The sequence below is a fragment of the Callospermophilus lateralis genome, chromosome 2 (assembly GCF_048772815.1).
Source record: "Callospermophilus lateralis isolate mCalLat2 chromosome 2, mCalLat2.hap1, whole genome shotgun sequence".
In the NCBI taxonomy this organism is placed as follows: Eukaryota; Metazoa; Chordata; class Mammalia; order Rodentia; family Sciuridae; genus Callospermophilus; species Callospermophilus lateralis.
This window is the reverse complement of record NC_135306.1, coordinates 134,247,350-134,271,214: the sequence shown is the minus strand read 5'-3', so window position 1 is coordinate 134,271,214 and position 23,865 is coordinate 134,247,350.

Below are 23,865 nucleotides of genomic sequence, written 5' to 3'. Positions count from 1 at the left end.
AAAGTTGTGCTAAATATTTTACACATAGAAAATAGGAAAGGAGGATTAAGAGAATCTCAGGAATTGACAAGACCACATCCTTCACAGGATCAAGGATGTAAAAGTAAAATTTCGTTTAAGAAGGAACCATGGGGATACCCTACTTATGCAGGAGTGATAGAAATTTGTTTCCCTATGCTCAGTAATCCAGGCGCTCAGAGTCCACTGCAGTCATGGTCCAAGAAGGCTCAAGATGGTGACAAACTTGACATAGTGCACATGGCTTTGTTCTGTAGGAATGCAAGATGCTGGAGTTAGCAATCATGGAGGCTTCCACTAAGATTTCAAAAGAATGTCTGGGAAGCCAGGGAAAGTGAAGCAAGGGCAAGATCCTTGCATACTGTCCCTAAGAAGGTTATGCATGAAGGAAACTTATGTTGAAGTGGAAACCTCTAAGACTAAGAGATGGTAATAATACGGAATGTGCTAAGGAAGTGCCAACATACAACAAAATGACACCAGAGAGAGACCATGTTGGTTGTAATCTGCAAGACCATGAGGCAGTGCTACACAAGTCCTTTGGAAAGAACATCATTATGCCTTATGTTCCAAATGCTGGGTGTAGAGCCATAGGACTTGATTGCCCAGCAGGATTTTGGTCTTATTTTGGTTCCATCCATTCTTACCATTCCCTTATTACTTCCTTTAGAAATGTAAATTTCAAATGTTAACTCAGTGCCATTGTATATTGGATATGAGTAACTTTCTTCTGATATTTACAAGGAAATCACAGCCAACAGTATGCCTTGAGTCTTAAGAGACTTTGAATTTGAATTTGGGGAACTTTTAAAAATTATGGAAATAGATTATATGCATTTTTTATTAGTAGATGGGCATGTGCTTTAGGGGGCTAAGAGCAGAATATTGTGGTTTGTATGTGAGGTGTCCCATGAATGTTCATATATGAGACAATGAAGGAATGTTCAGAGATAAAATGATTACATTATGAGAACTGTAACCTAATTGGTAGATTAATCCATTCAATGGATTAATAATCTTAATTAATTAATGGGTGGAACTATAGACAGGTAAGGCATGGCTGGAGGAAGTAGGTCACTGGGATCATATCCTTGGGGATTATACTATCCCTGAATTCTTGCACTAGAGCTCTCTTGCTTCCTAGCTTTCATTAACTGAGTAGCTCTCCTCCACCATTCCCTTCTACCATGATGCTCTGTCTCATCTCAAGCCAAGACCTATGGAGTTAGTTGACCATGAACTGAATCTCTGAACCAAGAGCCAAAACAAACCTTTCTTCCTCTGAGTTATTTATATCCTAACTAAAACAATATATTATTCCAATTTCATAAATGAACATACAGTATTTGAACACTACTAACAAGAAGTTCATAAATTTAAAATGAGTTATCTGCAGTGGCTGTAATCTGTAATCCCAGTGACTCAGGAGAATCACAAGTACACTTAGTCTCTTTTCTCAAAGATTATCTATCATTTTTCTCTTTATTACAAAGCATGGAAAAAGAGAATAAAGGTGAATATAGTGTTTGCATTTTCTTAAATTGCTCCTCTGACTTCTTATTCTCTATAGTAGTTTCTTCCCTTCTGTTCTGGAAGTTTTCTCTGCACATACTAAAAAATTTCTCCCAAGATGTTTTGTCTTGAACAATCTCTCACCAAGCAAGTGTTCTCACTTATCTTTATTAGTAATGTATCTTTATTATGTATTGTTTTACTTATATTTCTTGTTTACTTTTGACAATAACATCTTTTATTGTATTTCTCAACAATGACAGGCAAACTTGGAAGAAGAAAATGTCCTGTATGTGGCATTATAAGCATCAGACTATGATTGCAGCTCCTCTCAGTATGAGACACAGTAGATGAAGGTGTGGGGCTGCTGCACAGATCCTCTGACCACCTACAAAGTCCTCTCTGCTGAATTATTTCACTGAAGCCATTACACATTTAATTCCATTTGATACCATGTCTTAAATATTCAGTATGTAATTAGGGAGAATGAAAGAATACTTTAGAATGAATAATGTTGCATTTTAAAATTACATCTTATTATTGAAAAATGCCAACAAATACATTGAATAATGCATGTGTGCATTTTTTAATTGAAGGTAGGTTTTTATTCCAAATAGAGCTGTCAAGTTCTCTTTGGTATTACTAATATCCATATTTATCATTATTTCCAACCAAATTTAAAGGGTACAATTAGGTGCTTTACAATTATGCATTTTTTACCTAATAGTACTGATCCATGATCATAAGAATAAATCCTCTGATAATGAACAGTTTCTATAGTTCTTTCCTTCACTGGGCAGAGATTTTGAAGGGATAATATTCAAACTTCTGTCTAACTATGTGTAGGGAAGCTCTCCAATAAGCTAGAAGTATATTTTTGGAAGTACCTACTATAATAGAGATTAAGTTTACTTGGGCCAGAATATTAGTTCTAAAGGAACCATGTATACTTATACTTCTAGAATCTTTATTAATATGGGAATCCTACAGTACAAAAAAGAAATAAATCATCTTATAAAAGTCTATGCATTTCATTTGAGGTATAGTAATGGACTAAGGACAGTAGGAGATCCTATTTCAAATTTGGCCCTGTGGCTTATTGATTAGATCAATATGCAGACAAGTTACCTAACCTCTCTGAATCCAAGTTTTTTTTCATCAGTTCACCTACTCTATTAACATATCATTTGTTTTGGGGTCAGTTGTAACAACAAAAGCTCACTCATCTGTCATAGTCTCTGGGATAGGTGGCCTTTGAGCAGAACCACATCGCATATGTTAGAAGCCTATCTACTACTCTCATTAATAGGATGAAGTGCATAGATACAATGTTTTTATTTCCTAATCTGTAAAATAGATATGCTGACAGTCCTATCACATAGGATAAGTTAGATAATTCATGTCAATCACATAATTCAGCACTAGACAGAGAAAATACTCAGGTAGGACAGTGACAATCAAAATGTTGAAAACATTGATCCATAAATGAACAACATTATAGTTACCTCAATAAGTATCATCTGGTATTTTGAGGGTAAGTATTGTTCAGTGTTGTTAGAATATTTTATGGATCTAGATTCTGTCATTTCACCTATATACATGCTAGGTAGTGCCTCCATTTAAGGTGACACCATGCAACAAGACATGTTACATATTGTGTTGAACTCCAGGGGTTAGAAAGGAAAATTTACTCTCCTAAAAGGTGTTGGTTAATTTTGGCTACAGCATTAATGGATATTTATTAAAATATTGAAATCCAAACCCAGTGCCAAATGGCTGTAATTCCAGTGACTTGGGAGACTGAGGAAGGAAAATTTCAAGTTCAAGGATAGCCTAGACAACTTAGGAAGACACTTAGGAACTTAATGCGACCCCATCTCAAAGTAAAAACTAAGAAGGATCAGGGATATTGTTCAGTGGTAAAGCACCCCTGGGTTAAATACCCAGTACCAAATAAAATAACAAAATAGTATTGGATATTCACTATTTTACTGTGAAATGTAGTTTTATATATAGACCACAATAATATAAACAAATGCTTCCTGATACACCGTATTCTAGAGTTGTTCTGGTATGCTGCTAGAGTTAATTCATTTTAGAAAACCTGAAATCAACGTATGTCTTATCTTGACTGCATTGATAATGGTGCCACTGAGACTGGTTATATGGGAAGAAAAAAATATGAAAGATGATGAGTTCAGTTTTATGTGAAAAACCAGGATGGGAATATATCATGGAAATAGATATTTTTCAAACTGTGCTCATAAGAGAGGCAGGCTGGGTGGGCGGGTATGAGGGTCATTGCCTTAGGACACACCTAAACATTCTCTAGCCTGTTCATGAAGTAAGTAATTAGAGACAGAACAACTTGGATGTAGAGAAATAAGAATTTCCTTACACGTGTGTCAATGTGATACAAGCTTAATGATCTAAAAAACAGCAGGCTCACAGTTCTGCCTCCTCTAGCCAAGAAATGAAAAAGCAAGTGCTAAACCTTTTGAACTTCATCTCTATGTTTAGGAGCAGGGAATAGTGAAAATGAGGATGTGCTTTCTTGTATCCTTGGTCTTTTATATATTATTTGCATTTTTGTATGCTAGACAGATACTCAAACTGAATCAAGAACAAGCTTAAACCTTGATAGATTGGCCTAGTTTGCTAAACTTATAACCCAAACCTGCCTCTGTGAGCTTGCTGAGTTTTTCGTGATATTTGAAATCATACCTATGAACAAAGTCCTGTGGAATGTGAATAACAATAAGCAGAAGAAAATATTCCATGTTGGATGACATCATTATTTTTACAATGTTTTCATTGAGACCTATGATGGTCCTGGAGGTGTGCTATTTACATTTTCTTTAGTAAAATTTGCTGCAAGGAGCTTAGTCACCTGGCAACTTCCAGCCTCTGCACCCTTGGCCTGCTGCAGTATTCACACCAAAGTTCTTATCCCCACTATACTCCTCTAACCACTGTGCTCTTAGTCAACAACTGAAAATAGTGAGGGGATTAGTGTAGGTTTATTTTACCTGCCTTAAGCAGGAGCCTCTGAATAGTACACTTGACTCTGGCACTTCTCACTGGCCTGGCTGAGACTTTCTCCAGACTTCATATAAGCTTGAGGCTCTTACCCAGTTCTTTTCTTCTTCCTCTCTTTTTTCACAGGTATCAAACTTGGCTTGATTTTTGAAGAGTTACCCCTGCCTAATTCTGCTCCACCTTTGCTTATTCTTCAGAGACATTTTCTTCGATAAATCACTTGCATCTCAATTAATTCTGTCTTAGCTTCTGTGTATAGGAAAAATCAATGGAGAAAATCAAAACATAGTCTTTAGAATGAAAACAAAACCAACAATACTTCTAAAATTCTCACAATTGTGTATCATAAAGACATTCATAATCAGACAGATTATCTATAATAAACAAAAGATATTAGAAGTTTCAGAGTCTGGATGAGAATTTGAGGTGTGTGATAAGATTGTCAACATTTTATTGTTTCTTGAAAATATAGTGGGGTTAAATATGATTATTTGGGGAAAGGGATTCTGTAAAGTTCAAGGATATAAAACATGTCATAGCACATAATAGTTACTAATTAAATACTAGATTTTAGTTCTGAAGACTTTTCACAAGCAATTTACTTAAACTTTCATGTGTGGGTGGTGCTGGGGTTCAAACCTAAGACCCTGCACATGCTAAGCAAGCTCTTTGCCACTGAATTACAACCTTAGCCCCTTTATTTAACTTAATTATCACATTATACTATATTGTGTATGTCATTCCTTTGAAAGTTCAAAAAAGTAGGTCTAGAACTGGAACCGAGGTTTTCGTATCTTTCTCCCCTAGATTTTATAAGATCTAAGGCAGATGTTAACCTGGACTCCATTCTACTGAAAGTTAATGCTGAAATAGACCAATATTCCACAAGGAGCAAATGCTAATCATATCAGGCTTGTACAAAACAGTGGCATCTTAGTGAGCTAGGTCTTTTTCCTTTTTGTTGCTGTTGTTCATGGAAAACATAATCAGAAGGTAGCTGTTCTTTTCCCATTATTGATTTTTCTGCACTTTCATTATTTTGGATCAGGTAAATGCTGGTTTCTTTTGTGAGCTTACATAAAGGACATAACAAACAGAGATTTACAGCTCCCAAAGAGACCAGCTTTAAAGAGAATACTTCAATGGTGGTGAATAAACAGACAAAAATCTAAGGGGGTAACATCGGACCCACTTGTTCCATTTTTTTTTCAGAAAGCTTGGTGTGGGTATTTGTAATAACAGAACTTGATGTATTTATTTCAGAGAGGCTGCCTGGCTAATGTGATTTCATGTGGTAGAATGACATAGCAAAAATATGCTTTGAAATTACACAGACCTAGCTTTGAATGCTTGCTATAACTTTTTATTAAAACTATGTTTTAAACACCATCAATGTCTGATTTTGTTTACTTATAGAAATGATAGCAGTGCTTATTTCACAGAATTGCTAGGTAAATGAAAGGAAATACATAAAATGTCAAATTCTTTGCCAGATATATTACAAAGACCTAAGCAATTTCTTACTAGTGGATTGTTATTCTGTTGGAAAATATCTATTGGTTGACATACTGATTAAGTATTTTTAATCACTCCATATAGATCACATGATAATCTGGATGCCAGGAGCACAGTAGCAAAAAATGTAAAGATCTTGCTCACAAATAAAGACATGACAATAGTATCTGATATAAAAAATAAGTAGCCGAGATAACTAGAGACTGCAAGGTAGAAGTATTTTAGATAAGATAGGAAGCATCTCTGAAAATATAACATTTGATCTGAGAACTGAAGGACACAAGAGGCCAAGCCACGCAAATGGTGAGAGGATTACTAGAACACTATATAAGACTTTAGCATTATGTTGGGAGGCCATTAAACAGTAAAACACCATAAACTCACTTAAACACACACACACACACACACACACACACAAACACACACACACATTGTGGTGCTTAGACCATGAAAAGAACACTTTTATCCGCATAAGGGCCAAATTAAGAAGGTAATGATACCATAGCTTGGACTATTTGCACTGGGGAACTCACACTGTTTGCGTGGTCACATAAGTCATTCACATATATAACCATACAGGGCATATCCTGGGCATGTTGATGATAGTTACATTTACTGAGATAAGGAACATCAGGGATGAGACAGTTTTTGAATGAGGCATATACATTTCAGTTCTATACATTTTAAGCTTCAATGCTCAATGTAATTCCAAGTGGAATTGTCTGCTGCAGAGTCTTCAGACAATGGAAAGTTTATTTACTTATTTTGTGGTCTGTGGGGTAGAAACTCTCGAGCAGTATCCCTAGTATGCCTCCCCCCCCCCGCTTTTTTTAAATTCTGAAGCAGAGTTTTGATAAGTTGCTGAGGCTAAACTGATATTTATGTTCCTCCTGCCCTAGCTACCTGTGTAGCTGGGATAATAGATGAGTAGCTCTGGCTAGAGTTTTAAGATATATGTTGAATGGAAGAGGGCATCCTGTCTTGTTTCAGTTTTTAGAGGGAATGCTTTCTTCATTTATAATGATGCTGGCTTGGTTTTATCATATATAACTTTTACAATGTTGAAGTATATTCCTACTACCCCCTAGTTTTTGTCGTTTTGAACATGAACAGATGCTGTATTTTGCCAAAAGCTCTTCCTGAATCTACTAAGATAATCAGGTGATCCTTGTCTTTAAGTCTACTTATGTGATGAATTACATGTAATGATTTCTGAATATTGAACTAACCTTGCATCCTGGGATGAACCCCAATTGATCATAGTGCTTTATCTTTCAATATGTTTTTGTATGCAGTTTGCTGGTATTGTATTAAGAATTTTTCATCTATGTTCATCAGGGAAATTGGTGTGAAGTTTTCTTTCCTTGTTGTGTCCTTGTCTGCTTTTGGTATCAGGATGATACTAGTCTCATAGAATAAGTTTGGAAGAGTTCCCTCCTTTTCTATTTCATGGAATAACTTGAAGAGTTTTAGTTCATCTTTGAAGATCTGATGGAACTTGGCTGCTTATCTGTGGTCCTGGGCTTTTCTTTCTTGGTAGGCTTTTAAAAAAGTTTTGATGGACCTTTATTTATTTATTAATTTATGTGGTGCTGAGAATCAAACCTAATGCCTCACACATGCTAGGCAAGTGCTCTACCACTGAGTCACAACCTCAGGCCACTTGGTAGGCTTTTGGTGGCATCTTAAATCTCATTGCTTGAAATCAATATGTTTAAATTTTCTATGTCTCCCTGATTCAATTTAGTTAGGTCATATGTCTCTAGAAATTTGTTAATGTCTTCATGATTTTCTATTTTATTAAGGTATAAATTTTAAAAAATAGTTTCTGATTATAGTCTGTATTTTAGTAGTGTTCATTGTGTTCCTTCATTTTTAATCATAAATTTTAGTAATTTGAGTTTTTCCTCTCCCTTAATTACATTGGTAAGGGTTTATAAATTTTATTTATTTTTCAAATAACTCCCTTTTGTTTTGTTGATTGGGGGGTTGTTTCTTTTGTTTCAATTTCATTTATTTTTAGCTCTGATTTTAATATTTTCTGTCTTCTGCTTTTGGTGTTGATGTGTTCTTTTTTCTAGAGCTTTGTGATGTAATGTTAGGTTATTTATTTATTGACTTTCTATTCTTTTAGTGAATAAGTTCAATGCAATGAATTTCCTCTTAGAAATGTCTTCATAATTTCCCAGAGATTTTGATATGTTATATTGCTATTCTCATTTACCTATAAGTATTTTTTAATTTCATCCCTTATTTCTTCTGTCATTCATTGGACATTCAATAGCATATTATTTAGTTTCCAGGTGTTATAATAGCTTTTGGTTTTTTTAAAAATATTTTTTGATGTTGATGGTTCTTTATTTTATTCATTTATTTATATGTGGTTCTGAGAATCAAACCCGGTGCCTCACACATGCTAGGCAAGTGCTCTACCACTAAGCTACAACCCCAACCCTCTGTTTCTTATTTTATCATTGATTTCAAATTTCATTCCATTATGATCTTATAGAATTCAGGGTAGTATCTATATTTTTTGTATTGGCTAAGAGGTGCTTTGTGTAACCCAAGATATGGTCTATTTTACAGAAGGATCCATGTGCTGCTGAAAAGAAAGTGTATTCAATCATTGAAGGATAAAATAGTCTATATATGTCTGTTAAGTCTAATTTGTCAATTGTATTTTTTATTTCTATAGTTTGTTTATTTAGTTTTGTTTGGAGGATCTATCCAGTATGACAGCAGTGTGTAAAATTACCCAGTATTATTGCATTGTAGACTATTTGATTCTTGAAGTTGAGAAGAGTTTGTTTCATGTATGTAGATGCTCCATTATTCGGGGCATAAATATTTTTGATTGTTATATCTTGTTGATTTATAATTTCCTTAAGTAGTATGAAATGTCTTTCTTTGTCTCTTCTGAATAACTTTGGCTTGAAGTTTACTTTATCTGACATAAGTATAGAAAACCATGCTTGTTTAGACAATCCATGTGAGTGATATGTTTTTTCCCATCCTTTTAACTTCAGACTATGGATGGCTATGCCTATGAGGTAAGTCTCTTAGAAGGAGAATATTGTCTGTCTTATGTTTTAATCCAATCTTCTAGTCTGTGTCTTTTCATCTGTGAGTTTAAGCCATTAATGTTCAATTATTATTGAGATATAATTTATATTCCTGGTCACTTGGGTTTATCCTAAGTGTTTAATTTGATTTAGTTTCTCCTTTGATTGACTATCCCTTTAGTGCACTTGCTTCCTTGCTGGTTTTCCCTTTTTTTTTTTTCATCTTCATGAAATACTTTGTTGAGAATGTTCTATAATACAGGCTTTTTAGTTGTGAATTCTTTTAACTTTGTTTATCATGGAAGGTATTTATTTCATCCTCAAATCTGAAACTTAATTTTGCTGGATATAGGATTCTTCATTGGCATACATTTTCTTTCAGAACTTAGTATACGTTATTCCAGGATTGCCTATCTTTGAGGGTCTGGTTTCAGAAATCAGTTGAGATCCAAATTGATTTCCCCCTATATGTAATCTGATATTTTTCTCTTGTAACCTTTAAAATTCTATCCTTATTATGCATGTTAAGCATTTTCATTATAATGTGCTTTGGTGTGGTTCTGTTGTAATTTTGTAAATTTGGGGTCCTGTAAGCGTCTTGTATTTGATTTTCCATTTCATGGTTTAGGTTTGGGAAATTTTCTGAAATTATTTTATTGAAAATATTGTGCATTCTTTTGGTTTGTATCTCTGCACCTTCATCAATCCCAATTAATCTTAAATTTGGTCTTTAATGTTACCCCATTGTTCTTGGAATTTCTCTTCATGATTTCTTAATATCATTTCTCCATGGTTAATTATATTTTCAAGATTAAATATTATGTCTTCCTTGCTCAATGTTCTGTCTTCCAAGTGGTCTAGTCTGTTGGTGATGCTTTCTAATGAATTTTTAATTTGGCTTATTTCCTTCATTTCTGGGATTTCTGCTTTTTATTTTTTCTTCAGAATCACTGCCTCTTTACTGAAGTGGTCTTTAACTTCATGTATTTTCTCTCTGATTTCATTTCTTATACCATCCTTTGTTTTGCAGATTAGTTTAACTATGTACATGCTAAACTCCCCTCTTACATTTCTTCCACTATGGTGTTGATGGATTCTGTTACTGGAGCATCTTGGTTTGTTTGGGGCAATTCATTCCCCTATTGTTTCATGTTGATTGTGTGTCTACCCATCTAAGGGTATGGATCTGAGTCAGAAGACTTTCTACCCTGTGGACTTACAGTTTTCTGAATGTTTCCTGTTCCTCACTGTTTAAGGGGAGAAAATTAATAACCAATACAAATAATTACAGTATTTATCCAAATAGTTTCTACTCTGATGTTTACAGTGTTTATCATCACAATAAGCAGAAATGATATGGTCAGTTATTGTCTACAATAAAAATAGTAAGTTTGAAAAACAGTTTATAATGGTGAACAGGGGAGAACAGAAGTGATATATGATGTGATGATTATGAGGAAAGAGGAAAGAAGATAAAATTAAAAATCAAATGAAGAGGAAAGAGAAAATAATAGAGCTTGGCTATTAGTGGAAAAAAGAGAATTAAGGGAAACAGGTCAGAGAAAAATATATATGTAAAAAATTAATAAAAGAATTAAAAACAAATCTGATATATACTAATCCAACATCCTACTCCTCAAAAAATTAATCCATGAAAAAATAACTGGCTTAAAAAGTGCTAGAAATAAAAAACAAACAAACAAATATGAGTATGAAAAAATGTCCATGAACCATTAAGGTCACAATTAAACAGAGAAAAGGAAAAAGGAAGGAAGGAAGAAAAAAGAGAAAAAAAATATCTTGATGAAAAGTTAAAGAATTGTTTCCACTGAAATTCAAAAGATTCTCTGATTCTTTTCCCAGCAGTGTCATCTGGTATCATCTGGAGTGTGATGTTCCCCATTCCAAAGTCCTTCAGTGAGAGACATAATCCCATAAGCAGAATTCCTGTAATAAGGGTTTAGGCTTCAGTGGGCTCCAAGGTCTTTGCTGAATGCCAATTGGTCTGGATTTTTTATATCAGTGCATCTCCTGGGCTCAGCAATTGTTGGTCCATTCTGGAAGACTGTGCCCCAGAGATTTCCCCTGGGTTCCACTCACGTGGTGGAGGAGCCAATTCTTAATCTATTATGTTACTTATAAACCCCATATTTCATGGTCTTGGATTCAGTCTCCAAACTCAATCTCTCCTGCCCCCACCCTTTAGAAATACCAGCTAGGTGCATCTCTCCCAGCCAATCCTTCCAGCAGCTGGATTCAAGGGGCATAGGGAGAGCTGTGTGGATTTCCATGTTTGATTTTCTCCTGGTCACTTAGGCATACTATATGTCATGCAGTGTGGGTTTGCCATACCTGTATTTTGGGCCAACCTTAGGTTTGTCAGGAATCAGCTCCCTCAGCTGTTGGCCCCAGCACCAAGACTGCAAAATGGTTCCTTCCTCTGTTCTCTACACACTTTTGGGAGAGATGGTGGCTTCTTTCCTGAACCAGGACATTTTGCAGTGTCACTTTCAGTTGAGTCCAGCAGTGTCATTGACATCTATACTCTCCATATCCAGATGTGCCTTAGCCTCCTAAAAATGCAGGTTCCATTTATTTCATTATCCTTCCTTTTTGTTACAGAGGGGGCACTTTGGGTGACTCTGGCTGTGGCACCAGCTATGGCACTGAAGATTTCTTTCTTATTTTATTATATCCAACCTCCTGAGTCCCTGATCTACTTCCAATGTCCAGTTTTAAATTACAATAAAGTCCTCCCCCCACCTTTTATTTGTTCACCCACCTTGCTGAGAAGCTGCCTGCTGCTTTCTTGGTTTGACACCGTGGAGCAGCCAGAGAAGCTACCTTCTCTATTCTGCTATCTTGAAAGCAAAACTCATAACTTTTTCTCACTTCTCACCTCAGCGTTGTCCTTCTGCACAGGTAGTGGCTGCAGAGGCAGTGTCCTGGGCCCTCTAGGAGTCATGTTGCAAGTAGTACACACCAGCATCTCCCTTCTTCCAGACAATTAGAAATGCCCCGTTCCCCATGCAGATCTGGTGCTCATGGTTTGATTTGGTTACACATTTAATTTTGATGTTTTAACTTGAGAACTAGTGAAGATCTAAGAGAATAGTTAGAATTATGTAAAATTGGGATTTCATGTAATAAATAGCAGCAAGTACATATGCCAATCTAATGAACATATTCACAAGTATTTGATTATAATGATTATAATAACAGATAATTTAAATTAAGTAAGAATGAATAATGGATGGATAGTATGAGCAGGGCTAAAGAATCTACTAGATAAAATTTGAGTCATTTGGAGCAATAGGAGTTTATATTTAGAAAGTAGGATTCCTCATGTTAAGATTGTAATGTGGTAATTGTAATGAGTGATGTGTAATTCCAGTCTGTATTTCTTGGTAATACTAAAGTCTGACAGTAGTAATCAAATATTTATGATTGTGTTCCAAGATATGATAAAGAGGGCCCCCAAAATATTACCTGAAAATTACACAAGGGGTTTTGGAAGTCTCAATATTTTGCACTGAAACTATACTACATAAACATACATAGTACATAGGAACATTTTCACAAAATAATATTCAAGGATATTATATTAGAAAATATGAAATGCAGGCTACAGATAAAGCTCAGTTGTTAGAGTGCTTGCCTCACCTGCACAAGGCCCTGGGTTCAATCCCCGGCACCACACACACACACACACACACACACATATGAAAAGCATTCTGTTCTGTTTTTTAAAATGCTGATTTTTATGTGCTTATTTTATTTTGTTGATTCATTAAAAGTCAAAACATGTAGTTTGAAAACCAGGGTTCTATGGTGACCATGAGATTGCTTTAAAAATGATATTTTTTAGATTACTGAAGGAAAAAATGCCCTTCTATTAATGCATATATGTTTCTTTGAATGAATTCTATAATTATTCCATTAATATAGGCTTGTTCTCTAAGGTACCACCATAATCTTTTCTAAGTGCACAAGGAAATACCTATGGCAAGTATCTTCCTTGAAGGAATCTCATGGGAAAAGGAATGCAACTAGGATTGGACTCTGGAACTGGTAAGGTGGCTCTTTAGAGAAGAGCATTAGAGTTTCTTGACTGTGTTATAAGAAGACATTGTTTCAAGGTGAGTGTTTAGGAACAAAATAGTAAAAAATTCTTGCCTATGAAAGGACATACTAAGACTTGGAATAGTCTTTCAAATTCAAGATAAATAGTAAATTTAAATTCTAAATACATCCAGTCTACTAGCACAGTTCTTTCACTAACATGTTTTGGGTTTATTCTTTGCTATTCCTTAGTATTTTGCTTGCTGAATTAAAAAAAAATCACAGCCAGTTTCAATTGTGATAAAGTTGTGCTTTCTTACATTCCAGGTTCAGAGCATAAAGAGGGGTGAGGTAGCTGCAGTGCCTTGAGGACTGTGGTGATGATTCCAAAGTGAAAAAGATCTGAACACAGGTCGAAGATGCAAAGGCAGAGTTGGAGCAATTTGTTCAACTTGCCTGTGGTTCTAATTTATATATTCTGGATTTGACTTTTATTAAGAAACACAGACTTTTTTTCCTACACTGATGACTCTAATGTCTACAATGATGAAATACTTATCTGGAAGTAATTCCATAGACAAATAGGGGAAAAAATCATCAGTGAAGTCACCTAATTAACACATTTTTACTGTAACTCTTTTATGTGCCAGGCATTTGTAAGGCAATTTGAGAAGCATATTTAAGAGAAAAATTAATTTTTCTACAATAAAAAATTGTTCAAAATTTAAGATGATTGTTTGTCACATATGAGATAATGCAATGTGTGTGTGTGTGTGTGTGTGTGTGTATTTGTTTCTGTTAGTGATGTCTTCCTTAGATTTATAAAACGAATGCTTGTTGTAGTAATTTTTATGTTAAGATGATCTAGAACAGGCTGCTGTATTAAAAAGATACTACTCTTTAAATAATAATAATAAAATAATACTTTTATCTCTTCACAATGGCACCATTTATACAGCATAAAATTTTAATCTAGAAGCCTGATCTCAATAAAGAATTTCTTATATAGAAGCAATGTATATGCATATAAGATAAAGAATTATTAATAAGTTAAGGGAAGTGAGAGGTAGGCAGGATTAAGATTTAAAGGAAAGTAGAGAGGAAGTATTGGGATTGTTGGCCACAGTAGGTTGATTTGTTTCATTGACACTTGGCATCTTCCTTCTCATGCAGATGAATGCAGCTGCAGCTCCCTGCCAACTATAATTTAGTTGGCAGTAATTCTACCCTAGGAGAAGGCACATGATTGCTACTTATCCAGCAGAAACAAAAGCATTAGGATGTGTAATTCCATGTTCACATGACTTCTTCATTACTATACTTTATAAATCACTATTCTTTTTGTTTTATTTTAGGCCGTAGGTATTTGAGCATGCCATGACATGTTTTACTCTAAACTACCAACATAGTGCTCATAATAGAGACACCAATAAAAAATAATGATAAAGATAAATTAAAAAGGTAATATTTATAAGGTAGTTATTACTATGTGCCAGACATTGTACAAAGCGCTTTTCATGTATCATTTATGTAATAGAGTAACATACAAAATATTTAATACTCTTACCATTTTGTAAGTGAAGAAACTTAGTCCTTTTAGATAAAGTAAGTACTCTGCCAAAAACCACATGCTAGTACATTGTAGGTTAGATACTGATTTCCTATTATTATGTTCAAAGTGTTACAATGTTAAATTTATTTTTCTCCAAAAGAAAGAAGGAAGTCTGATGAGGCTAATGAAAATTTTAAGGCATAGTTATCTATTTATCCAAGTATTTGAATTTCTATAAATAAAAACTACAACACAAATACTTTTCTTTAAAAAGGTATCATAGATCGTTGACAAACATTTTATGTCAATTTTTTGTTTCCTTTTAGCCAGGCTATAGTACCTTAAAATATTAAAGAATTTAGTTTTAGTCTGCTATAAAGTCCAGTATAAACGTATATTAATTAGTAAAGAAATAAATTATGTTTGAGAGGTCCTAAACAGTGAAAGAAATCTTTAAAGTCTTAAAAAAAGTAAAGTGATTAGAAGTATCACTCAAATTATTTTTGATGACTGACATCGGATATCTTTTTTTTCTCTCAGTATTCAAAATGAACATTAAATATTGAAATTCCTGTATTTGCATAGGAAAATTAAAACATAAATTTAAACATAGTGGTAGCACAATTCAATTTCATAATGCTGTGAAAAAATTGCATTTTATTTAGTGTATATTTGCTTTATATTTGGTTCTCTAGAGCTTTTTTTTCTCTCTTCTTCCTCTTTTTATTCCCAAGCAGGCAGATATAATTTTCTTTTATATTCCCAAACTCCCAAGTCAGTTTTTTTTTAATTATGAATTCCATTTAAAATTGCAATTCTATCCCCCAAACTCAATGTCAACACTCCTTATTTTTCTCCTTAAAATTAACTACTATCTAAAATACTCTATATTTTATTTATATGTTTATATATTGTCTATTTCCTCATTTCCTCCAACTATAATGATAGTTCCCATAAGGCAAGGAGTTTTCTTTTGTCTGTTTTGTTTACTCATTATTGTTGTTTGGATCTGGAATGTACCCTCAAGAGCCTATATTTTGAAGGCATAATTCTTAATACAGCAAAGTTTAGAACTGGGACTTCTAGGCAATGATTAGGGCTCTGATGTCATCATATTTGAATGGAATACTGGGGTAACTATAGACAGCTGGGACATGGCCAGAGGAAGTAGGTTGGTAGGGGTGTGGTTTTGGAGGATATATCTGTGCCCCCCCACGCTGCCTCCCCCCCATCACCTTTCTGTCTTCTATGAGATCTCCTGCTGTCCTGTAACATGAACTTTTGCCATGATGTTCTGACTCATCTCAGGCCTAAAGCAATGGAGTTGGGTTACCATAGCCTGAGCCAAAGTAAACTTTTCCTCCTCTAAGTTGTTCTTGTCAGGTATAATATCTCAGCAATGAAATGATGATCCTAAGTACCCAAAATACTTCCTATTATTTTAGCATATACTCATAAAAATTTACTAGTAACCCAAAGAATAAATAGATAAGTATGGATCATCTTTTCACATATTTTATTCATTTTTATTTTGGATATTGATGTTTTCTTGACAGACGTTTTTTGGAAGCTACTTAGGTATTAGGAAAGTTAATTATTATGATTTGAATTACACACTGTTAATCATTTGCACATTGATTTTTTAGTTTTATTTATGTAGATTACTACTTTTTAGATAAATTTTTAAATTTTATTTTATGGTTTCTGATGTTTGAATAAAATGTTGAAATATCATTGTAAATATACATTCTGAATATTTCAGATATTTGTCCATGAAGCTTCTACTGTAAGCACTATCATCCATGAAATAATGGAGGCCTTTCTCACTACCTATTGTTTCTCAGCTTCAACTCTAGCTTCTGTTCTCTGCTTAATTATACATGGGCCAGGATTCTGCAAATGATACCTATCATTTGCATCTGGTTTCTTAGAAGGCTCTGTCAATATTAGGTTGGTTGGAGAAGCAAAGGTTGGAGGACACATCCAGGACATTTTCCACCCAATTTGCTTTCTGTTTCTCTGATGCTGAGTTTTCTGTTTTTAGGAGATGGCAATAGAGATGATTTGAAGAAGAACCATTCCTAAATTCATCAGTCGTGTCTGTATAAGACCCAGTATCTACTTCCAAGGTTGTCCTCCCTGAGCCTTGGAATATCTTCTCAACATGGAATTTGCTGTTTAATACTTCTTGTCATGGACACAATATTTCATAAAGACATATTGATGGATCTGGTCTTCCAAGAAAAATTAATAACAAATTTCACAGATTATTGAATGTTGTGTTTTGTAAAATATAATTATTGTGAAAAACATTTTATAGCATTGTTCATTTTCTGTTGCTGGGTCTTTGGATATGGATACTAGTGAAATAATGCTTGAGAAGTAACTCCTGAATCCAATTTACACTTGACTAGGGGAATGGAAGGAAAAACTTTTGAGCAAAGATTTTGCAGATTCAGGGCTCACTTTTCATGCAAACCCTCTTACTCACCATATATATTTGTAGGGCACTGGCAGAAGTAAAAGGAAATATTCATTGGGAGTTGTACCAAGCCCAAGAATAGTCATCTGTCTGTTCTTTAAGTCAAGAAAGAAAGGAATTTAGTCATACATATATAGAAGTAGAATTCTCGATGGAGTGGGGTGAGTACAATTAATACTCATAATTAAGGAAGAGAGCTTGAGACAACTGCATGCTGTGATGTGGTTTCTCAGGGTCACAGAGCACAGAAGCAGCTGCCAAGGCTTCCTATTCCTTGAGGACAGGAAAGACATGCTCCTGAAATTCTTAAAAGGTTTTGAAGGATTCTCTTCAAGGAAAAGACAAGGGAAATTCTGATGGAGTAAATTCTGAGTGTGGTAAATAGATACTTTCAGCTTACTCAAGTATGTTGTATCTTGCTAAAGTTTCAGTGTCTTGGGAACAACATTACATAGTTTTATTAATAAACAAAAGATGGGATTCTGGAGAGTCATGCAATTGGCAGACACACCAGCATCCAGAAATGGAAGATTTTGGACAAAATGGACCCTGCTGCTCTTTAAAATTTGGGCTTATGAAAATGCTAATTAAAAACACAGTACATAATAGAGAATTGTGTATCAGCCACTACATTTTCTGTAAACTTGGGTGTTGGTGATCATGACTTGAGAAATTACAAAATGCCCTTTCACCTGCTCCTTATATGCTATATCCTCTCCTCTTTCTTCTGTAAATCTTGGCACGTAAATGTGTCAAATCAAATGAATCATTAAATATATGAGATGTCTGATACATACTGGTCATTCTAAACTAAATGATCCAGTAGAAGATAAATGAAGACACCATCACAAAATTAATTTGTATCTAAGATCAAACTATCAAGTGATTTTTCTGAGTCTTCTTGAAGTACTGATCATCTGTTGGCTAAAATATTTTCATCTATTATTATACAGCACATGCATATTTTGAGTTGTTTTTTCTTAGTAAATCGGCGGCTACATACTTTAAAAGTATGAAGTAAAGTCATTTATTTTCTCCTGGTTAAAAAAAAAAAGACATGTCAAAAGCAAGGAAAATAAAAAACTCAATTAAAAAATGAGGAAAGTACCCAAATGGACATTTTTCAAAAGAAGACATATGGTAGCCAATAGGTTCAAAATGTTGTATAGTTGTATATAACTAAAAATAATAAATTTTTTAAAATCACTAGTCATTAGGGAAGGCAAAAAAAATCACAATGAGATATTATTTCACATCTATTCGAATGACTTTCATTAAAAAGATGACAGACCAAGTGTTGGTGAGAATGCCAAGAAAAGGGAAACCTTGTACACTTTTTCATAGAATTGTAAAGCAGTTGAGCCATTAACCAGCCAAAATGGCTCACTCCTATAGTCCCAATGGCTCAGGAGGCTGAGGCAGTTGGATAGCAAGTCGGAGGTTAGCCTATGCAACTTCGTCAGACATGTCGTTAAAAATAAAAAGGGCTGGGGATGTAATTTAATGTTAAAACACCTATGAGTTCATTCTCAGTACCCAAAAGAATAACAACAACAAAAAATTAGTTTAGTAATTATGGAAAACAGTATGGAGTTTGCTCAAGCAATTAAAAAGAGAACAACTATATGATCCAGCAATCTCACTTCTGGATCTATACCCAGAGGAATTGAAATGTATATGTTGAAAGATTATCCGTACTCCCATGTTCATTATAGCATTATTCACAATATCCGAAAATGGAAACAATCTACACGTCCATCAACAGATGTATTAATAAAGAAAATGTCATACACATATACATAACCCATCCATAAAATATAAGAAAATCTTATTTGTGAAAATATGCATGAACCTGTAAGACATTGTGCTAAGTGAAATATACAAGAAGACAAATACTGAATGATCACATGTATGATAAAACATAAAAACGTTGAAGTCATGGACGTAGAGTGCCATTGTGTTTGCCAGAGGATGGTGATTTCCAGGTGTGGACTGGTGGAAGAAGCTGTTCGTCAAAAGTCACCAAGTTATAGTCAGAAGGGTAAATAAATTTTGAGATTTTTTTTTGCACAGACATGTGTCTGTAGTCAGTGAAAATGTATTATATCTCAAAATGACTTAGACAGTAAATGTGAAATCTCTCAATACAAAAAAAGCTAAGCCAATGTGGTGAAGTATGGGTTAATTTGCTGATGTGTGTGTGTCAATTACGACACATTGTATATGTATTATAACATTACATTGCAGCCTATAAATGTATAAAATAGCAATTTGTCATTTAAAAATAATTAGTAAAAATTTTTGTGAGCAGGGTTCTGGAAATTGAACCCCAGTTCTCATACATATGCTAGGCAAGTGCTCCACCACTGATTCACCCTAGCCTAGAAAAAAATTTTAAATTTGTCTGTGAAATTGATGATGTTCTCATTTTATACATGAAGATAATAACTGATAATAAAAATACTTCCTATGACCCATGCATAGTTCTGAGCCCCTTAAACATAATGACTTTCAAAGTCCTTAAAAGTGTTGCATTTTTACAAATTGAAGAAACTGTGGCATAGGTTTTAAAGTGTCTCTCATGGTTACAGAACTAGTGAATAATAGAGTTAGATTCAAACTTCAGTAGTCTGTTCTAGAAATGACATTATTAACTATGGCACATGAGAGGCAGAGAAAAACAAAATCTTGCTTGAAGTCAGATTTATGTAGGGACAGATATGGCTGAAAAAAATTCAAATTTGATGAAAACTGTAAAGCAAAATATCAGACTTTTGAAACCCAAACAAAACAACAAGAGCAACATGAATTCATGAATTAAACACATTAAAATCAGTGCTAAATAAAAATAAAAACAGCAGAAAAACATACACACTGCATGCATATTATAAAGACAAGAACAACAGCTAATGCTCTGTTGGAAGGAAAAGACAGTAAACAATATAAAGTACCATCACAAACAACAAACAACCTGTCAAAATGGAATTCTATATTCACAAATCAGCAAAACATCTCTCTAAAATGGAAGCCAAAGAAAGGCTTTCAGTCAATGATATGAAAAGACTGATCATGGCAATAAGAGTCAGGCATGGTAGTGTGTAGGTGTTGTCTGTTGAAAGCTTTATATGAAATTATGTGTTTGTTTGAGCCAACATAAGGTTGTGAAGCTGCTTTTCTGGGAACTCCTGGGTGAAAGTCCCCAGTTTGAGAAAGCCCAGATCATACTGGCATCTGTCTTAGCTCACTGCTTCCTGGAAATGGGCATAACCTGCCAAGCACCAAAACAAGACTCTTCCCACATTAAAACGTTACCCTTACCTTTGATGAACTTCCCCTTACATAAAGAATTGGGGCCTTTTTAAGTCATCCAATTCCTATCAGGGCAGGGAGACCCATCGGCCTCTCCACTTCTTTAATCTTTATTTCTTACTGATTATTTCAGACTTTTTATTTTCCCAGGCAGCTCACTCCTCCTAGTAGGAACCTGCTCTGCCAGGGTGCTGGCTACCCTGTCATATCACTCAGCTACCCAGAAGGCCTAGGCAAGAGGATTGCTGGAGCCCAGGAGTTTTAGACCAGTCTGGGGAACATAGTCTTGAAAGAAAAGAAATGAAATACAAAAGAAGAAAAGAAACTGTGGAGAAAATTTTCATGCATAATGAAAATTATAGTAAAGGTTTTCGATCTACGTAGAGGACTAAATAGCATCAGAAATGGTAAAAATGTTAGAAAATATAGAGTCATTCTCTTTCTAATTTTAATATTTTAAAAGAAAATTTAAAGTAAAATCAGTGTACTTTGGGATTTAAAAGATAACTAGAAATAAAATGTATGAACAAAAAAGTCTGGACAGTATCTACGGGAATACCTCGGTCTTCATGGGAGATAAGCTCCTGGATATTGTTATGGTTTAGATATGAGGTGTCCTTCAAAAGTTTATGTGTGAGATAATGCAAGAAATTTAGAAGTGAAATGATTGGATTATGAAAGCCTAAAACTAATTAATGCATTAATCCACTGATAGGGATTAACTGAGTGGTAACTAGGGATTAACTGAGTGGTAACTATCAGCAGGTAGGGTGTGGCTCAAGTAAATGTGTCCCTGGGGTCATGCATTTGGGGTGTATATTCTGTTCGTGGTGAAGAATGTTCTCTTTGTGTGGTGCCATGTCTAAGCTACTTTCCTCTGCCATACCTTTTTGCCACCATGATCTACCTTCACCTTGGGCCCAGGGCAATGGAGCCAACTGTCAATGGACTGAGAACGCTGAAACCCTGAGAGCCAAATAAACTTTTCCTCCTCTAAAATTATATTTGTCAGTTCTTTGTGTCACAATGGTACAAAAGCCAACTAAAATAGGTAAAGAAATCTGTGGATGCTCAAGTTCCTTATAACACGGCATACAGCATTTGCATATAATCTACATATATCCTCACTAGATTACTTATAATACCTAATACAATGTAAATACCATGTAAATAATTGTCCTGCTACACTGTCAAGGCAATAATGACAAGGCAAAGGATCTGCACATGTTCAATACAGACACAATTTTCTTTCAAATGCTTTTGATTGGTACTTGGTTAAATTTGCAGATGCACAGGCCAGGGACATAAAAAAGCTAATTATATTTTTTATCCTTTTATAGATGTGAAATTATGTAGTATTATTTAAAGGTAGACTATATCAAGTTGAAGTTTTTCACTTTGAACTTCGAATTAACAATTGAAATAACAAAACAAAGGGATATATTGAATAAACCGATAATGAAGATAAAATGCAAGCATAAAAATTTCCTGAAATTTCCTCATGGTAATAGGAAGAAAAAAAAACTGGAAAAAATTACCTTGTTTTTAATTATAGACAACATATTTGTCAATATAGAAAATTTCATATAATCTATAAAATGTTTATATACAGTAATCAAAAAAGTCTGGTGTTAGCATAAAGATGATTGATCAAGAAAACAAAACAGAGTTCAGTGACAGACCCACACAGACACATTAAATTGATGTTCAGCATAGGTCCCAAAGAAATTCAATAAGAAAAGCACAATCTACCCATCTCCCTCAAATAAACATGGTCTTTATCTCAAACCACATGAACAGATAAACCAAAGATGGATGAGACTGAAATTTAAAAGCTAAAATGATAAAACTTTTACAAGAAATCATAGAAAGAAATAGTTATTATTTGATTTTTACAAAAAGTTTTCAAGAAAACTCACAATAGACTTTATCAAAATTAAAGTTTTTACTTTTAAAATAATCTGATTGGCTGGACATGTTGGCACTTGATTGTAATCTCAGAGACTCTGGACACTGAGGCAGGAGAACCACAGGATTGAGGCCAGGTTCAGCAACTTACCAAGACTCCATCTCAAAATAAAAAAGAAAATTGCCTGGGCATGTAACTCAGTGGTAAGGCACTTCTGGATTCAATCCCCAGTACTAAAAACAAAAAAAAATCTAAACAAAAACCCTATTGCATAAAAGTTTTGCAAAACATATATTTGACTCTGTACTCATCTAGAATATAAAAAGGACTTTAACAATTTATTAAGAAGACAACAGTGTCAATTTTTAAAAATCGACACTGTACCTAAGAAGGTATGAGAATGAGATGCAAATGGAAATTCATTCCATGCCATTAATGTTTAGAGATGTGCAAATAAAATGGCAAGGAGATGTTACCATATCACCACCAGAATAACAGAACAGGCCAAAAAAAAAAAAAAAAAAACAAATATGACAATGTTGTAATGGTAAATATGTGGAAAACTGGGATTTTCTTTCATTGATGGTGGAAATATAAAGTGGTACCTTCATCTTGGAAAAATGTTCGTAAATATTTTAAAAATTCAAGTATGTACCCAACATACACATCTGACTATTTCACATCTAGGCATTTACTTAAAAGAAATAAGAGCACCTTTCCACATTGCCATCAACCTCAGACATGTATGCTTATTGCAGATTTAGTTGGAAACAACACAAATATCTGTAAGAAGTAAACAAACACATTGATCCTTTTAAACCACTGAAAGGAATGTTGCTCTATCATAAAAAAGAACTGGGTTATTGAAACAGCCATATGAATAGATCTCAAAATAATTGCTGAATAAAATAAGCCAGGCAAAGTAGAATATATGGAATATGGTTCCATTTAGAAACAATTCTAGGACATACAAATTAAAGACAAATTAGATCGCTGTCTTCTTCTGGATAGGCAATGGGCAGAAAGGAGAGAGAGGAACTAGAAAGGGGCACAAGGAGCAGGTGTAGTGTCACATACTTGTAATCCCAGGTCTCAGGAGACTGAGGCAGAAAAATTGCAAATTCAAAACAGGCTTGGCAACTTGATGAGACTGGGTTGGGAATGTAGCTTAGTGGTAAAGCAACCCTGGATATTGCAAAAACAAACTAAAAACCAAACAAAAACAAAATCAGCAGTGGCAAAAGGGTTAGGAAACTTTGGGAGTGAGGAGATATATCATTATGTTGATTGTGGTGTTTGTTTTGTGGGTATATACTTATCAAATTGTGTATAGGAACTATCATTTAACAGAGGTAAAAACTAAATAGTTCAGTGCCTGAGTTCAAAAATAGCCGGTTAAGAATAT